We start from the raw sequence: 20,974 nt of genomic DNA on the forward strand, positions 1-20,974 counted from the left end.
AATGAGTTAAATGAATTTTTTCAATAATTAAATGACGTGACCGGATATTTGTCCAGCCAAAATCTTAGGCAAGATTAGGTTAGGTTAGACCAAAAATAATCATGGACCCGGCTGCAGGCAGGGCTCTTAGGTTTTATTGGGTAAATATTAAGTTAATAATAGCTTAATTTAAGCTTAATTAGTTAAATATTATTAATATTAAGCCAACCTTAAGTTAAAAAAAAATTGCGTAGGTCTGACTGAACATATTAAAATATCGATTAATTTCATTTATTTTTATGTCTCAAAGAAAGGGAATGAATCATTAACATTAATGACGGTTTTGCAAAATTTAACACATGCCATTGCATATGCCCATTTTAGTGGTTATAACATTCAAGCACTGCTTTACTGCTATCAAAATTCAAATAGAGCAAACATAAACACTCGATGCTTTCAAATTGGAACATACGAGGGGTCTCTCCGTCACTCGCTCCATACAAACGTAGTTCCAATTTCATTTGAATATCAAGCAACCAAAGTCCATGAAATTTTGCAGACATATTCTAGAAACTAATATCAATGCGTGTGGTTTTCCAGATTTCCGTTAAAATATTCGGTTTCAAAGCTACGCGGTCTTAAAAATTCACATACAAATCTTTGAGCCTCTGTAATTTTAAAACTACATATTTTTAGAAAAATCTAAAACACCACAGGCACAGATATTAGTTTCTAGAATATGTCTGCAAAATTTCATGGACTTTGGTTGCTTAATATTCAAATGAAATTGGGGCTACGATTGTATGGAGTAAGTGACGGAGAGAGCCCTGTTAACATTCAAGCACTGTTTTACCACTATCAAAATTCAAATAGAGCAAAAATAAACACTCGATGCTTTCAAATTGGAGCATTAAAGCTGAGCAAACAACTAAAGCTAAAGTCAATTAGATTTTAAGCTTGGATGCGTATTTTGAATGGTGAAAATACACTGTGGAATCCTCATCCTGCTATTGTTCGTGCATTCATTTGCGGAGTGAATGCAATTAGAATTTCCCTTTATTTGGATAATAACGTTGCTTTTGATGCGTCTTTCTAAACAATACTACATTCATGGACCTATTTCTAGGTCCATGTTTACAATACAATCTGTTTTTTATTGCCAAGGATATGTATCCTTGGCAATAAAAAACATGTAGAGAGAATAAAAATGTATAAACTAGCGAACTTCAAAAAAATCTAACCATTGGATTAAAACTCTTGAAAAATTCCAGCACGTTAGGACTACAATGACCATCAACTATGTGCCTTATGGTTGAAATATAGGGCACATAGTTGATGTAAGTAGTTGAGGTAAAATATGGGTTTGAAATTTATGTCCACGTGGATGATGCGGACGAAGTCGCGGGCTTAAGTTAGTAATATATAAAACTCCATAAGAATTCATAAGGATCAATACTAATATTAAGGGGCATGAGACGGGTCTGCTCACGAAATTCAAATTTAATTTGATTTTTCGCAATTTGTAAACTAATACGACAAAGTAGGCTTATGGCATTCTAATTGCGCCAATGGCAGTATCATACTCACAGGTTTATATAAAAATCTTTACTTGAAACGGTCCAGTTTAAGAAATTAGCTCTAGTATCGACTAATTTGTGAGTTATAGTCGATACTAGTGCTAATTTCTTAAACTTATTTCGGATGAAGTCGCGGGCATCAACTCGTAAAATGTAAAGTGAAATCGTCAAAAATTGAGAGATGGGACATGTTGCCAGTTTACGATATTATGTCAATTTTATTATCGAAAGGGAATACCGGCCCACTTTCATACCGTTATCCGTCTATAGCGTGGGAAGACCTCCCACACAAATGTATCGTTACCCTTTTCGACAAAATTGATTCAGTAAAAGGTAAATTTGCTTAGTACGACCCCGCATATCTAGGTTACAGTGAATGTCTGGTTTCGTACATAATAAGTTATTCCTAACTTGGTCGTTCACAAGAACCTACTTGTAAAAATAGGAACGAAGTTTTTCAGTGTTCCCAGCAGAAACATATTGTAATTGTAAGTAGATACTAAAAGGGGTTTATTCGTAGTGGGTTCCAAATAAACGTAGTTTAGCTCTCATTTGAATACTAACCAAACAAACTCAATTACATTTTGCACATAAATTCTACGAACTATTATTTATGTCTGTGAATATAATTGAATGGAATACACCATCATAAAAAGAAACTTAAACATAAAACATTACACAAAATCTCAATATTATCTCTGAGATAATGCCTAGGATTTACGTTGTAAATGCTAGTAAAAGTCCGAAATTAATTATCATAAAACAGATAGGACTTTTACCATTAAAGACTCCTTAAATCCTAGAGTTTTAAGCGAACCCCTAGGATTTACCGTAGTTCGTGTTTTACAGTAACATGTAAACTAAATCAGACATTATTAAGTACTAAGCTAATGTTACTGAAAGCTAAATTATTTTCTCCCAGCGGGATTAACTATCTTATTAAAGTCAAGAGCCTTTCAACGGAAAACCTTGTATGTAATTTTCTAATGCACGGGCGAAGGTAATCTTGAAAATTGCATTAATAACGGTAATGCAATTTCAGCCCTGTCTAGGGCTGTCATTCGGAATGCAACATTTTAAATTAAAATCTCGATGCAAGGTAGACGATGTCAAAATCTTAAAATCTATACTAATATTAGAATTTGTAAGCTTGTTTGTAATCTCTGGATCTACTGAACCAATTTTGAAAATACTTTCACAAGCAAAAAGCTAAAATATTCCTGAGTGACAGGCTATATTTCATTACAAAAAAATTAGAGATCCCTACAAAAATGTAATAAGCTACCCGATTGAAGCCGGGGCGGGTGTGCACTTAATTTGTGGTTTATTTACGTAATTGAATTATTGTACATTACATGCATAGGGTTGTATTGCACAGATGTCAGAACAGTAAAGAATAGGTTACTAAACGAAGCGCAATCTATACTAATAAATAAAATTGAAATGTCTGTCTGTAATTTCGAAATAACTACCTCATATTAAGCTCATATATGGTTATCTACAATATTATTAATGTGAAAGTTTGGATGTTTGTTACTCCTTCATGCCATAATGACTGAAGCGATTTGACTGAAGGGAATGGAGATGGCTTACACAAGAATAGACAACATTGATCAAAATCAGCTCAGTAGTTTAGGCGCTACGGTGGAGCACACATAAATACACACACGTACCAAAATAATATAACACACGTACTGCTAAAATCATAACCCTTTTAGCTTGGCCGTAGTTGGGTAGTATAAAGTGGCAGCCCTGATAGAATTGCCAGCCCCACGATATAAAATGCAGTGATCAGAAAATCCTATTAGCAATATTGTACGGACGACGGACTGCGCCGCTTGGGGTAGGGTTGAAGTTATTTAATATAACCTAGATATAAAAGGAAAAGCTGAAAGCGGAAAAGGATATATAATAGAAAATATTTTTTTGGTTGTCATCGATAAACTCTGAAACTACTGAACCGATTTTAATAATTATTTTACTGTTTATACAGACTTAACATAAGGCAATAAATTATTATACATGTAACACAGACAAAGCCTGCAAAAGCTAGTAGGGGTAACATACAATTTTACAAAGGTTAAATACAAGTTTATAAATTATTTATTTCTTGGTTTATTCTTCAACTACGTCGCAACGAATCAACGGGATTTTTTTCTATCGATACTTTTAAAGATCAAGAGACCAGGAATCCTCATTCCTGAATACTTAAATCGATTGCTTATTATTTAAAGACATTGATTTGATATACATTCGTAACTATATAGTACAGACAGAACATAAATTCGGTCAATGACAAAGCTATAATATAATAATATTCTCTTTGTCGTTGTGTTGGTGTGGCAACCCTAACGCAATTTTATATGAGGCCACAATAGAAAATGCAATGTTCGTAAAATCCCATTAGCAATATTGTACGGGCGTCGCGGGCGGTCAGCGATGGCCTGGCCTAGGGTTGAACATCAGGGGTTAACGTACTTTTACGTAAGATCATTAATTTATAACGTCTATTAAAGCGACCCTATTAAATAAATTGCTGACCCTTGTGGAAAGGTGAGGTTTTTCGGATTTATTCAATTAAGTACATTGCAAAAAAATATTCTATTATATGTGCTGTGATTACATACGGTCTCGAAATACGGTGGCTAACTATAGGCCTAATATGCTCATGGCACAGATTCACACTCACACTCAGCGGGTGATGGAGAGAGTCATCAAAAATCCCACGTTCCCCACTGAAAACGTTTAGTTTTCCAAAATTCGAATATTGTCCTAGAAACTTTCTTTATTAATTAATTATTATTATTATTAATTTTAGAGTAAGTACCTAGGTAAGTTACTCTAAAATTAATACAATAAAGTTCTACAATAAAGACGATTTCTCACTCAATTCACCTGGACGAGAATCGGAGTCCAAATCCATCAAAATACACCTTTCCAGACTAATCCATTCAATCATTAATTATTCCATTCAGAAGTTTCTCGCTCATTCACTGAAAGAATTAAGTTTGGTAAAGTTAATTAACTCAAACGAAATTTTGATTAGACATTGTTTGACTTCGGCCGATGAAGATTCGCTTTGATTTTATACTCTAAGGCTGCCCTTCCACCACAGGTGTGCTACGCTGCTAATATTCCAGGATAAAAGTAGCCTATGTCACACCCCAGGTCTTCAACTATATCCATGTAAAAATCCAGGTCAATCCGTTGCTCCGTTGCGGCGCGATTGAAGGACAAACTCACAAACACACACACTTTCGCATTTATAATATGGGTATTGGGTAGTGATGGTAGAAAGGCAGCCTAACACTGGTTTACTGCCTACGTAATAGTTAGTTTCAATAGATTATTCGCCCAATGTTTGAATAGCTAAAACGCTTTTCAGCTCATTCAATCACTACGTAAAACAATAAAGTTAGGGAATTCGTATAACTTTTGTTAGACCTCGTTCGATTTTGAGTATTGTAGACATAGTTTCGGTCTATCTAATATCATATTGTGTAAAGTGCCTAATATCGACGAGTGCTTTATAAACATTTCAAGTTTTTTTTAATCACACTAATATTATAAAGGAGAAAGTTTGTATGTGTGTGTGTGTGTGTGTGTGTGTATGTTTGTTACTCCTTCACGTAACAACTACTGGACGGATTGGGCTGAAATTTAGAATGGAGGTAGATTATACCCTGGATTAGCACATAGGCTAATTTTTATCCCGGAAAATCAAAGAGTCTCCACGGGAATTTTAAAAAACCTACATCCACGCGAACGAAGTTGCGGGTATCAGCTAGTCATTATTAAAATATAGATTTATTTATTTAACCAGCCATTCTAAAAATAGTTTAATTAGTAATTTAGTAAGCGATCGTTCGAAAAAAAGATGGCAGCGTGGTGATGGTGGTTTCAAGGTGCTAGAATGATAATTTTGGGTTCCTTCAGAACCGAATTGATCAACGAAAACTTGGATTGTAGTGGACCATGCCGAAATAAAAATCGGTCAAGTGCGAGTCAGACTCGCACACGAAGAGTTCCGTGCTATCGTAGCAAGAAATAACATTTTTTATTTATTTATTTTTATTTTCATAGCAGCCATTTTGAATTTTTTATTATTAGTTGTTATAGCGGCAATAGTACACAATTGTCTGTGACAAATCTCTACCTATTACGGTTCACCAGATACAGCGCGCTGACAGACAAACAGACGGACGAACGGACAGCGGAGGAGCGGATTACTAAGGTAATAGGGTCCCGGTGGCATCCTTTGGATACGGAATTCTAATAAAACCCCTTGTGTGCTATGAGATCCGTGTTTCAATCATCGATCCCCGTCCGAGATAGGGTAATTTGTGAGTGAAAGGTTCAATCCCTTCTCAAAATGAACGTAGTAAGGTCGCTCGGAATCCCCTGACTTCTTCGCTACGTTACAAAGTTACAAAATTATTTTATACTAGCTCCTGCCTGCGACTTTTTTTTAAGGTTAGGCTAGGAACTTTTTGATTTTCCAGGATTTAAAGTAGCCTATGTTACTCTATATACAAGAAAATCACGTCAATCCGTTGCTCCATATTGAAGAACAAACCAATAAACCAACAAACAAAACTTTTGTATTTATAATATTAATATTGGAAACGCGCGTCGAGTGTGTTTTGGTGGATTTGTGTGGTATTGCGTTGTGGTACTTGGGGCTTGCTTGGTGGCTAGCTTTTCCTGCATGCTTAGCAGTGGAAGAGCGAGCGGTTCATGTTGTTACAGATTTGCCTTTTAAGCGGATTATAGCAAATTAAGCTTTTGGTTCCTTGTAAATCATCGTCATATTTCAACAAATTAACACAAAATATTATCAAACTATGTGTAGAAAATACCTTCCTCTTGATTCACTTATCTATTGATGAAAACCGCATTAAAATCCGTTGCGTAGTTTAAAAGCGCGTATGCTTAGAGCATGTACAGACTACAGAGGGACAAACAGCGTACAAACGGCGATGGCGGGAAGCAACTTTGTTTTATATATCGGCTTTACTAGCTGATGCCCGCGACTTCGCCCGCGTGGATTTAGGAAATTTTTCGAAATCCCGTGGGAACTCCTTGATTTTCCGGGATAAAAAGTAGCCTATGTGCTAATCCAAGATATTATCTATCTTCATTCCAAAGGAGATCATTATTTTTGGGCCTTTTCTGAAAGTGCCGGCCAACGAAAAAAAATGGTACGGATCGTTAGAACTAGCCATTTGGAGTAATAGTTAATATGGCAGAAAAGTTGTAGCATTGCTCTGAGCCAAGTTATACAAGGTCGAAGATTCGTCATTTTCATACATTTTATTGATTTCTAAAAGTGCTGGGAAACATAAAATAATGTTAGATATTGCTAGAACTAATGATTTGAAGCAATTGTCATTATGACCCGAAGGCTGTGGGACCATTATATGTCGTGTTATACAAGTTATGCAAAAAATTAATATACTTTGTATAATTGATTGTAACCGATTTTATGATTTTGTTACTGTTCTGATTGTTTTATATGAATTTGAATACACGCACAATTATTTTGACTCCCACGAAGTGCTGGATCAGCTGCAATGTAGACAAAATTCGTTTATACATACCTGGATTGTATGCGGCCTTGTAATACTAGGTGATCTCATCCAGCCATCTCCCAAACTTCTGCCACTGGGATATCTCCGGCGAGCTCTGTGATGAATGCACCATTTGGTTATAAGTACTGTTCACCATAGTAACTATGGGCTTGCTTCAGTCGATAGCTGCCCAAAGCAACCTGCGTCGATTCTTCTGTGAATCTAGGAAAGTCATTGAACGGAGGATGTTGGCTTCCATAGCCTGGAAATGAGCTCTTCTTCTATTATAATTATTGTGTGTGATAACAAGTTCTGCTAAACTGTTTTGCGCATTGACCAGTTCATGGATTTTGTCAAGGAAATCACGTCTGTAGTACACGTTATTGTCTATCAGAACATGATAGCTGTTTAGCGGTGTTACCGCGATCCTGAAATAATCGATCACGTTACTTAATGCCCGGTCACTCTGATCAATCCTGAGCAAACGAAAATCTCTTTTAAAGCGTTTGTTTATCACTTCTACCATCCAGCGGAAAATGGTAACAAGTTTAGATTTATTGGTTTGGTCAGTAATTAGCTGGGTTTCATTTAAATGTTCTGTTTCTAGCATTTGTGTCACATAACCGCATGCCTCAAGAAAGAAAGGCTATCTATAAAGGGCATGTACAGACAGAACCAGGCATGTACATATATCTTCAGAAAAGCACTAATTACTTTTTTCAGTGAAACTCATACCCTAACCACAAGTTCCGAAACCACTAAAAGCCTTTATATTTGTTGCGATGGAACAATAATCTACACGCTGCAGCAACTTACAATGCGTAGATTTTAAATAATATAGAAGATTTTTACTGGATTTTTATCTTAGTCCATGGTTTTAGAGATACCATAAACAATCTTGAGGTAATCTTTCTTTCTTGAGGTGTGCGGTTATGTGGCACAAATGCCAGTAACAAAACATCAGTAAAAACCCAGCTAACTACTAACGAAGCCAATAAATCTAGACTTTTTACCATTTGCTGCTGGATAATGTAAATGATTAACGAACGCTTTGGAAGAGATTTTTGTTTACTCAGAGTTATTCAGGGTTTGTAACCGGACATTAAGTAACATGATCGATTATTTCAGGATTTTGTCAGCATTGCTGAACGGCTATCATGTTCTGATAGACAACAACGTGCATGCACGTGATTTTCTTGACGTAATCCATGAACGAGAAGTGAGCAAAACAGTTCAGCAGAACTTGTTATCACAAAAAATATGTAATTATAATAGAAGGAGAGCTCATTTCCAGGCTATGGAAGCCAACATCCTCCGTTCAATGACTTTCCTAGATTCACAGAAGAATCGACGCAGGTTGCTTTGGGCAGCTATCGACTGAAACAAGCCCGTAGTTACTATGGTGAACATTACTTATAACCAAATGGTGCATTCATCACAGAGCTCGCCGGAGATATCCCAGTGGCAGAAGTTTGGGAGATGGCTGGATGAGATCACCTAGTATTACAAGGCCGCATATAATCCAGGTATGTATAAACGAATTTTGTCTACATTGCAGCTGATCCAGCACTTCGTGGGAGTCAAAATAATTGTGCATGTATTCAAATTCATATAAAACAATCAGAACAGTAACAAAATCATAAAATCGGTTACAATTAATTATACAAAGTATATTAATTTTTTGTATAACTTGTATAACACGACATATAATGGTCCCACAGCCTTCGGGTCATAATGACAATTGCTTCAAATCATTAGTTCTAGCAATATCTAACATTATTTTATGTTTCCCAGCACTTTTAGAAATCAATAAAATGTATGAAAATGACGAATCTTCGACCTTGTATAACTTGGCTCAGAGCAATCCTACAACTTTTCTGCCATATTAATTATTACTCCAAATGGCTAGTTCTAACGATCCATACCATTTTTTTTCGTTGGCCGGCACTTTCAGAAAAGGCCCAAAAATGTATGGAGCTAGAATGATCTCCTTTCAGCCAAATCCGTCTAGTTGTTTTTGCGTGAAGGAATAAGAAACATACACACATACATACACACAAACTTTCGCCTTTATAATATTAGTGTGATGTGATAGTGTAGTTTTTGCGTGAAGGAGTAACAAACATACACACATACATACACACAAACTTTCGCCTTTATAATATTAGTGTGAGTGTGAAGAGTGATGTGATAGTGTGATGTAGAAATGTAAAGAAAAGTGCACTGAAAGCTAGGCGTCGCAACTGTAGATATTGTAGGTAGCGATGGTATCAGCTGCATCCGACGGCTGACACTACGGGCGAGCCTTTGTGAGCGTCGACTAGTCAGCTCGGTTACAGCATCCATACTAGCGATGGACATCACTGTTACTTTTAAATCATTTTCATTTGGTGTAACTATTAATTTTCAATTTTTTAAAAGAATATTAGCCATGCTAGGCATGACTAAAACTTAATTCCCTTCCAATTAAGCGTAAAGCTTGTGCCAAGAGTGGGTACAACAATAGTGCAACGGGTGGGGTTTGAACCGCCGACCTTTCGGAATTCAGTCCGCTCCTCAACCGTTGAGCTATCGAGGCTTAATTTGGTTAATCAGCGACAGTGCGCACAAAAAAAGTAATAATTTTATGAGATTTTTTTTTCTCAGACTACTTTAATTAAGGTAGCAAGTGTTACATAATTATATGTAATGATTTTTCACATGCTACCTGTGAAACGGCGCAACTCTATAGGTACCAACACATTCAATAAGATAAGCTTAAAAATGAACTGTTATTTTTTTAAATGCAGATTTATGTTTAATCGTGAGCTCAGTACGGGCTGGCAAGTCTCCAACAGTGCGACTGCAGGTTTGCACCTACTGTTTCTTATGAAATATCCACAATTCCACAGGTTTATATATTCGTTTTTAACCCCTGATCCAAAAAGAGGGGTGTTATAAGTTTGACGTGTGTATCTGTGGTACATCATAGAACTATGACAAAAAAGCTGTACCTACAATTTGATATTCCTACTGAATTTTATTTAATTTCATTCATTAAGAGGGCTCTCTCCGTCGCTCGTTTCATATAATCGTAGTTCCAATTTCATTTGAATACTAAGCAACCAAAGTCCATGAAATTTTGCAGACATATTCTAGAAACTAATATCTATGTCTGTGGTTTTCCAGATTTCTGTAAAAATATTCGGTTTCAAAGTTACGCGGTCTTAAAAATTTTCATACAAATCTTTGAGTCACTGTAATTTTAAATCTAAGTACATATTTTTAGAAAAATCTAAAACACCACAGATATTAGTTTCTAGAACATGTGTGCAAAATTTCATGGACTTTGGTTGCTTAATATTCAAATGAAATTGGAACTACGATTGTATGAAACGAGTGACGGAGAGAGCCCTGTTAAAGAGTACGCAAATGGTAGATGTTTGCAAAACTAACGGTATTCGAAATGAATTTTTTAAAGCTTTGTCAGTGGAACAGCTATTAAAGGCAACTAAAATCTAGAATATTTGAATAATAGAACTTTCTCTACCACTATTATTATGTTAAGCCTGCAAACTATCTACTTTTGCGCAAACAATAGCCATTATAAATACACACACATAACTTTCGAGGACGTGCTCCGAGCTATATTACGGGGGCAGTGAGTACGAACTACGCCTTTATCTGTTTACTCTTAAACAAACTAGCTTTTGAATACTAATTTGAACGGGCAAATAAAGATTTGTTCATAGATCATCATCTTCTTCTTCATCATCTTCATCATGAGGTGTGGTAGAAAAGAGTATAAGTTAGTAGTAATAAACAGACTTCGTTTAAGAGGGCTCTCTTCGTCACTCGTTTCCACTCGTTTCATACAATCGTAGTTCCAATTTCATTTGAATATTAAGCAACCAAAGTCCATGAAATTTTGCAGACATATTCCAGAAACTAATATCTATGTCTGTGGTTTTCCAGATTTCTGTAAAAATATTCGGTTTCAAAGTTACGCGGTCTTAAAAATTTTCATACAAATCTTTGAGTCACTGTAATTTTAAATCTAAGTACATATTTTTAGAAAAATCTAAAAACACCACAGACACAGATATTAGTTTCTAGAATATGTCTGCAAAATTTCATGGACTTTGGTTGCTTAATATTCAAATGAAATTGGAACTACGATTTTATGAAACGAGTGACGGAGAGAGCCCTGTTAAAGAGTACGCAAATGGTAGATGTTTGCAAAACTAACGGTAGCCAAAATGAATTTTTTAAAGCTTTGTCAGTGGAACAGCTATTAAAGGCAACTAAAATCTAGAATATTTGAATAGTAGAACTTGCTCTACCACTATTATTATGTTAAGTCTGCAAACTATCTACTTTTGAGCAAACAATAGCCATTATAAATACACACACATAACTTTCGAGGACGTGCTCCGAGCTATATTACGGGGGCAGTGAGTACGAACTACGCCTTTATCTGTTTACTCTTAAACAAACTAGCTTTTGAATACTAATTTGAACGGGCAAATAAAGATTTGCTCATAGATCATCATCTTCTTCTTCATCATCTTCATCATGAGGTGTGGTAGAAAAGAGTATAAGTTAGTAGTAATAAACAGACTTCGTTTAAGGAAGGACGTGTCAACCGATGGTCCGCTGTTGCACATAGCTGTCTCTTGACTTAGAAACTGTACACAAAACTGTGATGCGACGCGATTTCGCAACGCAGAAAGTTGCGACGCGAACTGCTGCGATGCGTGCGGCAGGGCGTCTCCCTTCCACGATAAGGTGACCATGAATGACCATGATTCCTTCATGGTCATTCGCGATGCGAATCATTTCGCCAGTTGCGACGCGACCGACGTGCGCGCTCGCAGGTTTTTGCGATGCGACGTCGCATCGCAGTTTTTAACCCCCGACCCAAAAAAGAGGGGGTGTTATAAGTTTGACGTGTGTATCTGTCTGTGGCATCGTAGCTCCTAAACTAATGAACCGATTTTAATTTAGTTGTTTTTTGTTTGAAAGGTGGCTTGATCGAGAGTGTTCTTAGCTATAATCCGAGAAAATTGGTTCAGCCGTTTAAAAGTTATCAGCCCTTTTCTAGTTACTGTAACCTTCACTTTTGGGGGGTGTTATAAACTTTTAATTTACACTTGTGTGTACAAGCCCTTAGAGACCTAGAGACTTCCACACGATACGGTCTTGGACCGCCTGAACCCAACGGCTGCCTGCGACTTGTTGATTTCGGCTGTCAGATTTCTGTAATTTGTTTATCTTTTAATAGGGCTCTCTCCGTCACTCACACTCGCTCCATACAAACGTAGTTCCAATTTCATAAAGTATATCTAAATCTATGGATACGATGGTCTATAGACTAGTCGTCTATTACCATGTGAAGTAGGTATGAGCCTCCGCCATGAATTCTATTTCAATTTATGATCCCCGCGGGAACTAACCACTGTTATTCACGAAAACCCTCCAACCATTTTTAGGGTTCGAAACCAAAATGGCAAAACAATGGTTCATTGTGAAATGGGCGATTGAAATTTTCAAGTAAATATTACAGGAAAATGAGTCTTTCTAGCAGTTTGCGAGAAGTCTACAAATCAAACTAACTTAATTTTACGTAAATTACTATCCTCACGTATTTAGTCGATTTGGCGGTTCCTCTGGCACTGCAAATGTTCATGGGCAGCGGTAATTACTTAACATCAGGTGACCCGCCTGCTCGTTTGCTCGCTATTTTTTAAAACGCAACGTACAGGTTTTTATTGAGGCGTTAGATTAATCTACACGTTCTTATATACTCGCATATTATAACAAGTGTAAATTAAAAATTTATAACACCCCCGACGATCCAAAGTATTTGAGTTTTCCAAAACATCATTTTCAAATAAATAATTATGTATTTAGGCAACGTCCATCTTGACAGCTTGACATTTGTCAATTGACATAATATTATGAACCTAACGGTTATCTAACCTTCTTTTATACAAGAAAACTAGAAAAGAGCTGATAACTCTTAAACGGCTGAACCAATTTTTTTGGATTATAGCTAAGAACACTCTCGATCAAGCCACCTTTCAAACAAAAAAAACTAAATTAAAATCGGTTCATTCGTTTAGGCGCTACGATGCCACAGACAGATACACAGATACACAGATACACAGATACACAGATACACAGATATACAGATACACAGACACACAGATACACAGATACACCCGTCAAACTTATAACACCCCTCTTTTTGGGTCGGGGGTTAAAAAAGGATGAAAATGTGACATTTGACAAACTAATTTGATTATTGCTTGAGCAAGTGCAGACGAGGGAAAGTCCTCTCCTTTACCCACGTTAATTATAACTAGACAAACTGGGTCTTAAATCGTCAATTGTATGACCTTATGAAAGTCTTATTCAAGCATAAAGTAACACAAAAAGAACTCTGTAAGAAGTCAGCCCTTTTCAAGGAATATTCTACAGCGCATAACTTATACGGCGCAAAGAAGTCGTTTTCCCAGCAATTTCTTGGATATGGGTTTTCCATTTTCCATTTTAGGTGGACATAAATTGCTTATAATTAATTAATTATTATAGATACATATTCATATGTAAACATGCAATTAGTTGATATAAGAATGAAAAAGTTAAATACATACGCATCCTATGAGAAACCTGCCTAGCTCTATTTTTACAAGCATAGCTTGCATGTAATTTTGTAGACACGTTCTAGACACTAATAACTATGTTTTTAGTTTGATTAGTTAGTATTCAAATGAGAGCCAAACTGTATTAGTTTGGAGGACACTAGGAATATATACTCCCCTTAATCACATAATTTTTGTTCGTATAAAAGGACGGGTGCAAGTTTGACCCTGCCGTGCTTTTGTAAGTTTACTTTGTAGGTATTACTTACAGGCTTTTGTTTACGTTATAAATGGAGTCAGGGTTCTATAAAAAACTTAAACAGGTTCTTTATTTGCATACATCCGTGCTATTAATACTTGAATTGAAAGCCTTTATGAAATTCTAAGCAACTAAAAGCGCTCATGTCGCGCATTCGTATAAAATAGAGCGTTGTAATTGAAAAGCTAATGTATAGCAACTAAGCTTATTCACTGCTCAGTGACAAACACGATTATGTTGATGGTTTTGATGAACTGACGCTGAATTGAGGTGATTATGATCCGGGTTTGCTCTTATTTGGTGTGAACTAGTGAATATTATTGACGGCGGATAAACGATCCGACATTAACAGCGGTCTCTCAGTCATTCACGTTCAAAGTTCCCCACGGGCTCAAAGATTTGCATTTAATCTTTAAACCTATTGTACTTTAAAACTAGTTATTTTTACGAAAATCGGCAAATTACAGCCATCGATATTTAGTTTCTTAACCGGGTCTACAAAATTTCATTCAGTTTGATTGGTTAAAGCCTCATTCGCACGAGAGCATTTTTAACGTCCGTTAAAAAAGCGTTCAAATAGAACAAATGTATTCCCAAGTATCTGTTCACACGTCAACGCTTTTTCAACGCACATCGTTGGGGTTTAACGCGACGCTTTTTACCGCTCGTGCAAATTAGGGCTAATACAAATGACAACTAAACTACGTTTGAATGGAACGGGTGGTGGAAAGTCCCCTGTTAATTAATGGAGGTCTTACCTTTTAATAAGTTTCTTAATAAAACTTAGTTATTACCTAAGCTTTAAGCTCTGTGTATTCCAGGTTTCGTTTTTTTTTTTTTTTTTTATAACCATAAAGTACTGACAGCAGTACTTTATTTGAATTACAATCTAGCCTACGAGTAAAGCTAATAAGTAATATTATGTTAACCTAAACTTATAAAAGTACTTATATCTAAGAGTCCGTCCATTGACATATTTCTTAGTTTATCGTTAGTTATTATTTTATGACACTTTGTTCTTGTGTTCATTATATTGCACTAGCACTAAATTTTCACTTTGTTCTTTCTTGTGTTCTTTACACTGCACTAACACTATAACTACACTAGCTCAAAAGGCTTAGTCCTTTTAAGTCTACGTTTTAAGTCTGTGTTGTCGAGGAGCTGGATAGCCTCGACGTTCACATGTTGATGGAGCCTGCGTTCGTGGGATTTAGCATGTTTGCTAATAACCGAGTCCACGAAGTCCATTTGAAGATCGCGATGAATGTCTTCATTTCTGACGTACCAGGGTGCATTGATGATACCCCTGAGTACTTTATTTTGGAATCGCTGTATTATTTGAATGTTGCTTTTTCTGGTACAACCCCACAACTGGATACCATAAGTCCACACTGGCATTAGGACCTGTTTATACAAGAGTTTCTTATTTTGTGTTGATAGTGAAGAGTTTCTACCTATGAGCCAGTACAATTTTTTGTACCTTATCTCTAGGTCTTCTTTTTTCTTCTTGACATGAGCTTTCCAGCGTAGCTTGCTGTCAAGAGTCATTCCAAGATATTTTGCCGTATTAGCATAAGGTATCTTTTGTTGGTCAATATAGATAGGGTGATAGTTCGGTTTTTTATTTGTAAAATCAATATGGGTAGACTTGGAATCGTTCAATTTTATTCGCCATTTTTTCGTCCATTTGTGGAGTTCATTTAATGCTGATTGTACTTTTCCCGCCGCCTCCTGGTGAGTATTACCCACAGCTATGATAGCAGTGTCATCGGCAAAAGTAGCGATGGTATTATGATCAGGTTGTGGAAGATCACAGGTATACAGGAGGTACAGGACAGGTCCTAGAACGCTTCCTTGAGGTACTCCAGCTTTGATCTCCTTGAGTTTGGAGTAGGCTTCCTCTTGCCTCACTCTAAATACTCTATCGGATATATAAGATTCAAGTATGTTTGCGAATGGTTGAGGGAGTAATACTTTAAGTTTATGAACAAGACCTTCATGCCAGACTTTATCAAAGGCTTGTGCTACATCGAGAAATACGGATGAACAAACTTTCTTTTCTTCTAGTGTTCTTTCAATTATATTCGTTATTCTGTGAACTTGATCGATTGTCGAGTGCTTTTCCCTGAATCCGAACTGATGGTCGGGAATCAGATTTTTTTCATCCAATATAGGTTTTAATCTGCTGAGTAGTAACTTTTCAAAAAGTTTTGAGATAATTGGTAGCAGAGAAATTGGTCTGTATGATGTAACCTCATTTGGTGGTTTTCCTGGTTTGGCGATCATAATTACTTCTGCAACTTTCCACAAGTCAGGGACGTGCTTCATTCTAAATGCTGCATTAATCAGCGTCGTTAATTTAACGATTCCTTTTTTTGGAAGGTTTCGCAAGATTTCTGTAGTAATTAGATCATATCCTGGAGCTTTTTTCAGGTTCAATTTATTAATTATATTAAGTATTTCTTTAGGTGTGACTAGTTTAATGGGAGTGTTTTCTTGACTTGTTTCGATTGTAGTAAAGTCAGTGTGTTCTCCTTCGTTTGGTTGAAATATTTTTTCTAGATATTCTGCAAATCTTTTAGCTTTTTGCTCACTATTTCTTGCCCACATTCCATTTTCTTCCTTGATTGGAGAAATATGCAAACATGGTCTTTTTAAATTCCTAGTGGCTTTCCAAAGTGAATAGTCGGTGCTCCGTTCGCTTGTAAGGCTTTGAAGATAACTGTAGGTTGACGAATTGTTAAAGTTTTTTATTTGTTTCTTTAGAGCCTTAGTCAAGTTATTCAACACCCTTTTATCAAGGGGAGATCTCGAATGATGCCACTTTTTTCTCTGTTTTCTCTTTTCAATGATGAGTTCAAGGATATTTTTGGGATAAGCAACCAGTCCTTGGGGCTTTTTTCTAAGCTTTGGTGTATTATTCCAAGCAGCCAGCTGAATATCTAACACAAACTTTCTTACTTCTTCGTTTAGTTGTTCCGAGCTTTTAAGCGGCACATTTAAGTTAATATTATTAGTCAGATCCATTTTGAAGCTGTCCCAGTCTGTATTTTTGTTTACAAGTACAGGATAAGGTTCTTTATATATGATTATATCACTTAGCGTTAAGAGGATAGGAGAATGGTCTGAATTCATGTCGAACATTTCATCAATGTCTAGGTATTTTGATGATATGTTTTTATAAATAAAGAAATCAATTAGGTCTGGAATTTTCACCGCATCTGTTGGCCAGTAGGTAGGCTTACCTGTACTTATTACATCGCATTTTTGATCTTTAATAGCACTTAAGAGTTCTCTACCTTTTGTAGTAGTCAATCTAGAACCCCAATAAGTATTTTTCGCATTAAAGTCGCCTCCAATAATGAATCTATTTCCAATTTTCTCGAGGAAGTTGACATAATATTCTTTTGATATTGAATGCCTTGGAGGGCTATATATGGCTACTACGGAAAATTCGTATCTTGTAGTTTTGACCTTTACAGTTACTGCCTGAATTTCTTGTTCCTCAAATTTGTATTCTTGATAATGAAACAAATTTTCTTTAATTATGACGGCACTGCCGCCTCTTGCTGTGTTATTTGGGTGTATGGCGTGGTACACTTTATAACCATTAAATTTAATAAATGATTGCTTGGTAAAATGTGTCTCAGATATTAGACAAATATCAATCTTTTGTGTATCTAGGACCACTTGTAACTCTTGTTGATGTTGTAGTAGTCCGTTTGAGTTCCATGCAAATATTTTAAGCATATTATTCATTTTTTCAGCTTATTGGTAGCCTTATTAGCACCACCTTCAAGTTTTTTCAATCGCTCGTCGAACGAGGACATGTATTTAAGGATTTCATCCAGTTTGCTTTCCACTTTTATTTGGGGCAGTTGAGTGCTTGGCAAATTTTTAGAAACTTTTTGTGCATAAGTTTGGTGTTCACTTTTGTTCGTGTCTTCCTTAGTCTTATTTACATGAGGATCAGTAGATTTCTCAGGTTTCGATGAACGCTGAGGATAAGATGTAGATGATTTTTTAAGATTCTTATTTTTTAGAATCTGCATTTCTTTGGCAACCATACAACCTCGATAGTTAGCGGGGTGCGCTTCACCGCAGTGTAAGCATTTTGGTTTTTCTTCTGCTGGCTTGGAGCAGTCTCGTGTCAGATGTTTTCCTGTACATTTTACACACCTAGCCTCCCTGGCGCAGTATTTCTGCGTGTGGCCATAGGCTTGACATTTTTTGCACTGTGGTACCAGTTTTGATGTTTTTATAGGATGAATTTCAACTTTACACCCTAGGATGTATTTGATGTCGTAAATTTTATTTATATCTTCTACATTATTAAATGTTAGAGTAAACATATTAAGCGGCTCTTTATTCTGCCATCTTAGTTTGTTAACTGCATTTTCTATTTTGTACCCTTTGCTTTGGAGGTCTTCAATTATTCTTTTGGGCTGGCATGAGGCAGGCAATTTTTTAGCCATGACACGAATAGGTCTTTCTTGTTTATTCTCATAGGAATGCCACAAAAACTGATTTTGAGATAAAACTTTTGTCAAGTTTCGGTAGGCGTCCTCATTTTTAGCGTTTATTTTGACATTCTTTGCGTTCATCATTTTTAATGTAAAATCTGATGAGGCTTCGGGAAGATTTCCAGAGAGTAAGTCAAAAAAGGTTTGATAGTTTTCCACGCCGGACACCATTATAGGTGGGGGTAGTGGTACTTTCTTAGTTTTCTTCTTTTCATTTTTACGCGTTTCTGTATTTGATGTTTCGAATTCTCTACTCTGCGACAGAATGGGTGACGTGCTTAGTTTCCTCTTTTTCCTACTCTTTACTCTTATCCATTCTGTTTCTTGCGCAAGTTCTTCTTCGTCCGTATGATATTGAACGGATGGATCAGAACTTTCCTTGTTTTCGGTAGTATCCATCGTGTCGTTATTCTTATTAGATAAGACCTTTATTTGTTTCTGAAGCTCCAAAATTTGCTGCTCCATTTTTTTAATTATAATTTGAAGTTTCTCATTTTCGGCTTTTTTTTCTGAAAATGCTTTAAAAAGCAAATGCTCAGTTTCCGTTCTTAATTCTATTTTTGTATCGGCCATAGTTGGAGGAACCGAGTAGTATAGCGTTGATTATATTATTATTTGCTATTACAATAAACCTGACGCGACGAAACGCGGAACTAGGTCATTGTGCCTCACGTACGACCGGCGCGGGCGGCGCGGGCGCGGTCGGATCGCGGCGTCAGCAGTTTTCGCTGTTATTACGGTAAAACACGGTCGATCCGAATGAAAACTAGGCACTGACTGGTTTCGTGTATCTTATATTATTAGCTTTGCCGGTAGCGTTGTTAGGTAGGTACCTACTAACCATAGCTGAAGCTTCCGACGCCAAACTATAATTTAAGGAGTGTTAAAACTTTAAATCCTGACGACTAAATATATCTACTAACGTTACAAGGTAATAGTTCCAATAATGTGATTTGAAGCCATTTTCTACCAGGTGGCGCTCACGAGGCGATGTTTGCACCTCGGTGCTTCCATTACTTTTAAAGTTTCTTGAAATAGCTTGTCGCTTGCAATTTTTACTTTATTTTACCGGGGAAATAAGATAACTAAGGAAAATGGGGTAATGTACTGCACTACAGTGGCGATTTTCCTTAAAATGTTTTTTCTACAACATTGAAGATTAATACTCTGTTACTAAGTAAAACAGATTTAAAATGAACATCCAGATAATAGGGAGTACCAGAGAGATAACTGATGCTAATTGCCTATGTCAATTACAGGGACGCAAGCTACCTCGGTACCAAATTTCATACAAATCGGTTAAGCAGATGGGTCTTTAGGAATCCCGTGGGAACTCTTTGATTTTCCGGAATAAAAAGTATGTCCGTCCCCGGGATATAAGCTAACCCCGTACCAAATTTCGTTTGAATTGGTTAAATTGTTGGGCCGTGAAAAGGTAGCAGACAAACAGACAGACAGACACATTTTCGCATTTATAATATTAAGTATGGATGAATAGAACGGATTCAGAAATGAGGAACTAGGATTAGGATAGTTAGCCGTTATACATAAAGTCTAGTAACGAAAGACTACATGATACGAGCAAACGTCGCATCTATAAAACTCCTAGTCGGTTACTTCCCTCCCTGCCTTGGCGAGCACGTAAAGCCGTTGGTCCCGGTTACTGTCACTTTCACCTGCCGACAATCGTTAACAGTGGCTATCCTATCTGTTCATCTTCAATGTATTGTGAAGGTCAGTGCGGATAACCTAATGATGTTTGAGATATAGCCTAGATACCTACAGTGCGTAAATTTTCAGAAAGGACTCAGCTTATTAGCTCTGTGTAAGTCAAAAGTACGGGTTACGGGGGTACGGGTAAGTACGGTACGGGTACCATATTCCTTAATCTAAGGTTTTGACGAACTCTTATCAGTGGGAGGTCCCGGGTTCAATTCCCGGCTGGGGTTTGGAATTTAATAATTTCTTTTCTGGTCTGGTCTTGTGGAAAGCTTCGGCTGTGGCTAGTTACCACTCTACTAGCAAAGCCGTCCCACCAAGCGATGTAGCGTTCCAGTACGATGCCGTGTAGAAAGCAAAGGAGTATGGGTGTAATGAAAACTGTCATACCCCTTCCAGGTTAGCGCGCTTCTATCTTAGATTGCATCATCACTTACCCACCAGGTGAGGCAGTCAAGGGCTAACTTGTATGTTGTTCTCAAAGGTGTATGAAGTCTGCCAATCCGCACTTCGCTATATACCTATAATATGAATACATTGCAAATTGTAAAGGTCTCAAACTATAAAATAGATCATTGATCTAGTAGAAGACTAACTAGAACACGACTCCAAAATGTCACGTTTTCAACGGCTATTCTTGCAAAATATCTTTAACAATATTATGTTCTGCTACAGTGAAAGGATCGATTCGCATCAGTGGTTTTGTATTATTATCTTTTTA

At 36.6% G+C, this 20,974-nt stretch overlaps 1 protein-coding gene across 1 annotated transcript in view; it reads right to left on the reverse strand.

Annotated features, from left to right (window-relative positions):
• Positions 1–20,974, reverse strand: part of LOC123872789 (protein kinase C, brain isozyme) — a 193,850-nt gene that overhangs the window by 17,703 nt on the left and 155,173 nt on the right. The window lies entirely within an intron of this gene.

The sequence above is a fragment of the Maniola jurtina genome, chromosome 15 (genome assembly GCF_905333055.1).
Source record: "Maniola jurtina chromosome 15, ilManJurt1.1, whole genome shotgun sequence".
NCBI classification, from domain to species: Eukaryota; Metazoa; Arthropoda; class Insecta; order Lepidoptera; family Nymphalidae; genus Maniola; species Maniola jurtina.